The sequence below is a fragment of the Coenobita brevimanus genome, chromosome 58 (genome assembly GCF_032717465.1).
Source record: "Coenobita brevimanus isolate Jiangsu-jjx chromosome 58, ASM3271746v2, whole genome shotgun sequence".
NCBI lineage: Eukaryota > Metazoa > Arthropoda > Malacostraca > Decapoda > Coenobitidae > Coenobita > Coenobita brevimanus.
The window spans coordinates 1051240-1059922 of NC_137011.1; positions in this window are offsets into that span (position 1 = coordinate 1051240).

The following is an 8683-nucleotide window of genomic DNA, read 5'->3' on the forward strand; positions in this document are numbered from 1 at the left end:
ACACACACACACACACACACACACACACACACACACACACACACCTTTACCCCATCATCAATTAGTTATCATATTACCTCCCTTTTTCCCTCCCTTTCCCTCCCTCCATCACCTCCTCCTCACCGCCGTGCTCTTTCCCCGCCTCTCGTAAATAGTCTACTGGCAAATGGTTACGACGTCGCACTTTACGACATCATCAACGACCAGGATCTGATGATTGGTGATAGAGGCACGAGAGCTGCTGGTTCTGCCCTAGTACCCTCTCTCCCTTCCTTCCTGCAGCTCCTTCACCTTACCTTGACTCCTTCACTTCCGTACTACAGTTCTTTCACCTGTACTTGGCTCTCCTCTCCCTTCTTTCCTATATCACTTTCACCCTAATTTGGCACTCCTCTCCCTTCTTTCCTACAGTTCTTTCACCTGTACTTGGCTCTCCTCTCCCTTCTTTCCTATATCACTATCACCTTAATTTGACACTCCTCTCCCTTCTTTCCTACAGTTCTTTCATCTGTACTTGGCTCTCCTCTCCCTTCTTTCCTATATCACTTTCACCTTAATTTGACAGTGCTCTCCCTTCCTTCCTACAGTTCTTTCACCTTTATTTGGCTCTCCTCTCCCTTCTTTCCTATATCACTTTCTCCCTAATTTGGCACCCCTCTCTCTTCCTTCATGTAATTCTTTCACCTGTACTTGGCCCTAATTTTCGTCCTTTTTGCAGCTTATTTTACGTAGCTCAGTGGCAGAAAAGGACAATGCTTTGGCTCTGCATCCTTTTTTTCAGAGCAGTTCTCTCGATCTGATGTAAAAATTCGTCATTGAAGATGGTGAGATGGCAATTATAGGCCAAACTAAAGCGAACAGGGTATAGTTCTTGTTTTTATATGGTGTATTCATTATTATAGATAGTTTGTGCCCCAGTCACACGGGGGGACAAATCCATTGTATCCTAAACTCCATCACTTACTCAGCCAGTTAGTGTACAGTCAGCCACAATAGCATCGGTCATCTTACCACACGTATCATTCTCAAACAAGGACGAAGCATTGTGGTATATGAGGCACTTTATGATAATATGTGTAAATATTGTCCTTGGAAATTATTAAGACTGGATATCGCATAAAACGTCACACATTGGGTGCAATGTTTTCTGAGGCAGCAGGTTAATAAATTCAGCTGTCTGTAGAACTCACTCATTTCTGCATCCACTAAACTTCAGGGGCGCCATACATTTGTGGTTGATTATACCCATTTAGAATTATAATCTGGCAAGTTCCAACCGTAGATTTATGGCCATCACACTTATTTCCATCGCCTCTGCCGCACCCATAGCGTTGTCTGAGGTGCGTATGGTGTGTCTGGGGTGTCTGTGGGGTGTGTTCCAAGACAGAGAACACCTTTCTGCATGTGTACGGGTGATGGATAGGGACAGGGTGGGTGCGTCTATCGGAGGTACCCTTTGTCTTGTCTTTCTTCCCATCTCTTTTCCTTTACACTCATCTGTTTTCTTCCTCTCTCTTCGTTCCCCCTTCCATTGTACTTTCCTCTGCTCATTTTTCCTTTCCTCGCCATTATCATTTTCCGTCTTAACTACAATTTTCCATCTACATATGTACTTCCATATTCTATATCTTGCTCTTTTATACATCCCCATTCTCTCTCTCTCTCTCTCTCTCTCTCTCTCTCATAAAGAAAATGAATACTGATATGACATGTGCAGGAATAATGGAACACCCCGTTATAGTACACGTGGCTGCCCCCCCCCCCTTTCCCGCCTGAGAGAGAGAGAGAGAGAGAGAGAGAGAGAGAGGGAGACGTGGGAGGTAGTGGGTGTAAGGAGGCTTGGAATGACAAACGAGAGAATAAAAAGTAAGAAGGAGGAGAGGAGAGGGAGGGAGAGAAAGTATCTAGAAGTAGGCGTGGGAGGAAAGAATGGCGAGGAAGAGAAGGAGGAAGAAAAAAGCACGGAAAGAAGGAACGAGAAGGGGAGGGAAGGATGGAGGGAGGAGGAGGAGGAAGAATGAAGGAAGGGGGAGGAAAAATTGTTGGGAGGAGGAGATGGGGAGAAGGAAAGAAGGAGCTGGTGGAAGGGAGAAACGAGGGGGCAGAGGAAGAAAGAAAGGATAGATGGAAAATTATTTTTTTAGTGCAGGAGAAAGAAATAGGAGACCGAGGGAAGAAACAGAAGGAGAAGCGTCGGAGGGAAGAAAATTAAGGGAAGAGGCGAAGGAGGAGACACACACACACACACACACACACACACACACACACACACACACACACACACACACACACACAGAGGCAAGATGAGACATACATATTTTTCTTTTCCTCTGTAGATAAGACGTGTTGTGGGCGGACGCGTGTTCACTCTTGCCTGATAATGGGAATATGTCTTGGCTCACTTCGTGCTTGTTATCTCTTATCAGCCGCCGAAACCTTCCCGCACAGTGTTAGCTGGAAGGGAATTTTCTTTGCATCTCTTTACCTTGTGGTGTCCTGGGATGGGGTTGTGAAGTGGTCTGGTGGGGGAGAACGTCTCTCTCTCTCTCTCTCTCTCTCTCTCTCTCTCTCTCCCCTTTATCTGACACGACTGATGGACTTGCCGTGTTTACATCCAGTGCTGAGGCAATGAACGACATAAAACGACCCAGTAGCCAGACCAGTACAGCAAAACACGACCCACACTACACGACTCTTCCTTCTGATTTGTAATTTGCCTTGACGACCCATAAGGCACTGCATGGGTCGTGGTAGGTGGAGACGAGGGAGAGGGGGAGGGGAGGAAGGGAGGACAGGAGTGAAAGGTGAAGAAGAGGGGATGGAAGGAAGGATAGTGGGGTTGGGAAGGAGAGAGGGGAGATGGGGAATGGGAGGGAGGAATGAGGGAAGCGAGAGGAGAGGTGAGAGAGAGAGAAAGGGTGAGAGGGGAGTGGGTGAAAGAGTGAGAGGAAGAGGAGGGTTAGGAAAGAAGGAAAGGGGGAAGGGAGAGAGATGGGAAAGAGGAAGGAAAAGGGTCAAAGGGAAAACGGGCCAAGTGGATGTAAGATATAAAGGGAATGGGAGAGTTGTGATGTATTTTGTGTGTGTGTGTGTGTGTGTGTGTGTGTGTGAGAGAGAGAGAGAGAGAGAGGAGAGAGAATAAAATGCGAGCTCCAGAGGTACTATTGCATTCTGGAGTGGAGGAGGAAAAAGAGGAAGAGTAGGCATGAGAAGAAGGGGAAAGGGAGCTGCAGGAGGAGGAGGAGGAGGAGGAGAAGCAGGAAGACTAGTTGTAGTAGTAGTAGTAGCAGTAGGGGGAGTGGGAAGCAGAGGAAGATGAGTACGAAGCAGGAAAAAAGGAGATGTAGAGGGAGAAATGATGATGAAAGAGGAATATGGCGAAAATATTGAGAAGGAAATGAAGAAGGATTAATTTCAGAAGGCAAAGAAATAAGAAAAACAGGTAGGAGGAGAGTTTGATTAAATCTGAGCATCTGTCCCTGAATGTGACTGTTTATACGTCCGTCTGTCTGTGTGTCTAAGTTTGTATCTGTCTGTCTATCTGTCTATCTATCTATCTATCGTTCTTCAATTTACTGTATATCAACCATGCTTTCTCTTCACTCATTTATCTATTCATTTATTCAGGGCAGCTTCCTGATATGGGTGTCCTTGGTGATAAAAAGCATCCACAATCATATCTGTCCCTATTCATCAACGACCTCCCTCCTTCCCTCCTCTTCCCCTCCACTGCTTCCACCCTTCCCCCACCTCACCTCTCCACCTCATTCTCTCTCCTCCTCTCCTCATGCTCTATCCCCCCCCCCCTGCCTGCTCTCATAGCCAGACCACTCCAACCCTTCCTTCCCTCATTCTCTCCCTCACAATACTCTCTCCATCTCATCTCTCCCCCTCGTTCTTACTCCTCTCCTCCTCCCACCCGCAAACTCTCCTCCACAATACCCCCTCCAGCTCGTCTCTCCGCCTCGTTCTCCATCTCCTTCTCCTCCCACTCTCACAGTCGGTGGAGGAGGGTATTGCGTTGAGGGTTGAATCCAGGAAGAGGCAAGGCCAGGGTCTGCTCCAATTTCACCCTTATGGACCCCCTCAGTAAGGCCCAGTATCCCGAAATTTTAATCTGATGGATGGTTTACCAGTTAGACTGTGTGTGTGTGTGTGTGTGTGTGTGTGTGTGTGTGTGTGTGTGTGTGTGTGTGTGTGTGTGATTGTCTCCCTACCTATCTGTCTTCTTTCATCTGTTTTTGTCTGTTTGTCTGTCAGTCTGTTAACCTATATCTACATCTTTTTATCTGTGCCAGTCTGTCAACAATGTAAAGTATACCAGTCTGCCTACTTGTCTGTCTGTCAGTCCATCTGTGTGTAGCTATCTATCTGTAATTTATATCCATCTATCTATAGCTCTCTCTCTGTATTTATCTCAATTCCTCTGTCTACTGTATAGCTATCTGTCTATATCTGTTTCTATCTATCTGTCTGTCTTTAAAGGTTTATCTGTTAGAATAAGAGTAAGGAGTGGAGTAAGGTAAGAGTATCCAACACCTCAGTCAAGGTTCACATCCCCATTTGTCAGGCTCACGGCATCTGTCTACCTGGGGCCACCGTCCGTCTGTCTGTCTATCTACATATCCATTTCTCTGTCTTTCTGTTTGTATTTGTCTGTCTCCATCTGTCTGTGTCTGACTCTATCCATCTGTCTGTATCTTCCATTTTCGCCAGAGTCCGTCTTTCTCTATGTATTTATCTGTACATCTGTAATATCTGTTTATCTCTTCATCCATGCATCTGTGTCTGAATGTATCTGCCTCTATGCATCTGTCTTTTTTCATTTCCTCCTCTTCCTTTCTTTCCTCAGCCTTCCTCTTCCCCCAGTCCTCATATTCCCCGTCCCCCCTCTTTCTCCTTCCTCCCTCTTTCCCCTCCTGCCCCTCACCAACACCACTCCCACCATCTCGTTTCCTCCTCTTTCACCTCCCGTTTCTTTCCCCTCTTATCCCCCCCCCCCACCATCTCCTCCCTCTCTTCCACAACTTCTCTCTTTCTGCTCTTTTATTACCCTCCTTCTCCCCGCATCCCCTCATTTCTCCCCCCACCACATACCCCAACCTTCCTTCCATTCTTCTTCATCTCCTGCTCGTCTTCGCCGTCCCTTCCTCTTACCACCTTCTTCCATCCTTCCCCAGCCTTCCCCCATACCCCACATCATTAAACATCTCCCTCTCCAACTCTTCTTCCCTTCCTCTCTTTCCCCTAGCCCTGCCCCGGTCCCAGGTCCTCTCCTTCCTCTTCCTCTCCCCACCTCCTTTGTGCCCTCCCCCTACCCTCAAAGTTCCCCCTTCGGTTTCACTTCTTCAGCTCTTTTTTTTTTTTTACATCTTTTCTAGACTCCAGCCTCTTTTCTTCTCCCTCTTTACTCTCACTTCCCTCCTCCTCTTCCTTCCCTCTTCTTCTTATCCCTCTCTCCCCTCATCTTCACTTTACCCCCACCTCATCTTCCTCCCCCTCCCCACTGCTGTCCTCTTTCTTATCTCTATCCTTCCTCACCCCTTCATCCCATCCTCCCTACCCCCTCCTCCCTTCCCTCCTCTACCCCTCTTCTTCCCTCTCCTCCCCCTCGTAACCATTCTCTTTCTTAGTTAGTGATACTCGTGGCGGTAGTTAGGAAGTGAGTAACTGCCGGGGTGAACTACCCACTCCAACGACCCTTGCCGCACCCTCCACAGCTCCCAGGGGCGTGGATGATGGGGGGAGGGGGGAGGGAAGAAGAAGAAGAACGGAGGGAGGGGAAGAGTAGAAGGGAAGGAAAGGAGGAGGTAGCAGAGGCGATAGGTAGAGAGGTAGGGTGTTAGCAAAGGGGTGTAGAATGGTGTGGGTGTATTAGCAGTTGATTCCATCGTAAAAGGTGATGACACTTGGCTCTGGCTGGTGGGTGACCGAGGCCTGGATTTGTTGCATTACGGAGAGAGAGAGAGAGAGAGAGAGAGAGAGAGGGTTGAGTGGATATTTGCGTGTACTGTGTGTGTGTGTGCATGTGCGTGAGTGGTCAAGAAAAGGGCGTTAATAATTTGCATACCTAATGTGTACACGTGAGTGTTTGAGAACCTGGGCACTTACATCAGGATACGTTCATGTGTACATGGATGCGAGACAAAGGAACAGGATGGGTAGAGGGAAGGATAGATGAAACGATGAATAGATGGATAGGTGGTTTGATGGATGGATGGTTTTATGGATGGATGATTTTATGGATGGGTGATTTTATGGATGGATGAATAAATATGGATGGATGAATGAATGGATGGGTAGATAAATACATTAATAAACAGATAGATGGATGGATGGATGGATAGATAGATACGTTAATAAACAGATAGATGGATGGATGGATGTATCGACGGATCTGTGGATGGATGGACGGACGGAAGGACGGATGGATGGATGGATATGCAGATAGAATATATCGGTAATTATGCTGAACGCTGTATGAATGGATGAACAGAAAGATGAAGAGTATACTGAGAGAGAGAGAGAGAGAGAGAGAGAGAGAGAGAGAGAGAGAGAGAGAGAGAGAGAGACCCGTGGACGTTGAGGGATGGAAGGTTACAAGGTCAGACGGAGAGATGGGAGAGGCAAGAGTGTAGGAGAGAAGACGTGGATGGATGTGAGAGAGAGAGAGAGAGAGAGAGAGAGAGAGAGTTAAGAACATTGGCTACACGGGAAGGGTCGGTCCCAGCGGTGAGAAAGGTGTGTTATGGTACGTGTGTGTGTGTGTGTGTGTGTGTGTGTGTGTGTGTGTGTGTGTGTGTGTGTGTGTGTGTGTGTACTCTATATTTATGCGTGTATGTATGTGAACGTATTTAGATATGTATACTTGCCTGTCTCTGTCATAATGCCTCTTTCTTTACATTATCAAGTGTGTGTGTGTGTGTGTGTGTGTGTGTGTGTGTGTGTGTGTGTTTAGTGAATAGCGTCATTACAGGGTTGGCAAGGCGAATGGAGCCATTTGGTGTGAGTCAGGGAACCAATGGGGTGATCTGACACATATCACGGTGGACAGAGAGAGAGAGAGAGAGAGAGAGAGAGAGAGAGAGAGAGAGAGAATGCTAAAGACGTTAAATGATTAGTGAAGCAACCCAATATCTCGCCATACCACAACCACCACACTACCACAACCATCACTACGGCACAGTACTACACAGTACCACAGTACATCACACCAACACTATCCCACACCACACCACTACCAGTCAAGAACAAATCTTTTCACCACCACTTCACACTACACAACACAACTGCCTCTACCACACCACTCCATACCACACACCACACCACACCACACAGCACACCACATCACATCACAGGAAAGCATCAGAACCCATGAGACGATGATAAATGGGGAAGGTAGGTGATCGTGACGTGCCTGGAGCTTAGTAACACCACACCACCACACCACACCACACCACACCACACCACACCACACCACACCACACCACACCACGTGAGAGAAGAGGAGATGCTGATAATGAGAGGGAGAGATGAAGGACCAGAGGGAGAGCGTGACTTTACCGCAGCAAGGATGGGTATCTTAAGGTCATCTGCCATAGTGCACCCTAACCCTCCCCCTCCCTCCTCTCACACCACCCTATCCTCTCACCACCATCTCTCCTTACCCCTCCCTACCCTCTCGTCTTCCCCCTCCTATCCTTCTCCCCTCCCCACCCCCCCCTCTACTCTCTCTTTCCCTTCCTTTATCTTATCCTCCTACCTTTGCACTGCCCTCCCCACTCTGTCTGTCTACCTTTGCATCACTATATGTCTGTCCGTCTATCTGTCTGTCTCTCTATCTATCTATGTGTCTGTCTATCTGTCTCTCTACCTGTGTATCTCTCTGTCTATCTAATCTTCTGTTCCCCGTCTCCTCCGTTTTTCTTTTTCCCTCCCTTAACCTCTTTCACCTCCAGTAATTTTCCTTCCCCCCTCTCTCGGCATTCCTTCGCTAGCCCATCTTTTTTTTTTCCTCCATCCGCTTTCTTACTTTCATTTACTTCCCTCACCTCTAATTGTCTTCCCTCTCGCTCTTCCTCCTCTTCCCTCCTTCTCCCAACCCTCATCCCCTCGGCATTTTCTCTCCACCTTTCTCATTATCTTGCGTCTTCTCACGGCATTCCCTTATCTTTTATCGCTTCTTTCCTTTCACCTTCTCATCTCACCCCACTTTCACCTCCACTCATCCCCCCTTTCCTCCCTTCCCACCCTCTCATCTCCTTTTCACCTCTCCCCTCCCATCTCGTCATCTCCCCTTTCTTCGTGTGATTTTCCTCTCTCATCTTATCTCATTCTCTTTCCTTTCCTCCTGTCTTCACTACCTTCCTCAAGTCTTGCTGGCCACACTGTGTCTGAGGCTTTCGGTCTCCTCTGATTCGCTTCCTGAATGTAATATTATAGCCCGCTGATACATCTACCCATTCCATGTGAAAGGAATATGGAAAACATATAATGATGATGGTGATGATGATGGTGATGGTGATGATGGTGAGCTGACAGTGTGATGTACTGTACCATAATAAATGAGAGTCTGTACCTCGATAGATAGATGATGCTGAGCGATGAGACACGTGTACCGTAGTTGTGATGTATCGAAGAGAATGAGAAAGGAGACCGTGAGGTACTGAAGATGATGAAAATC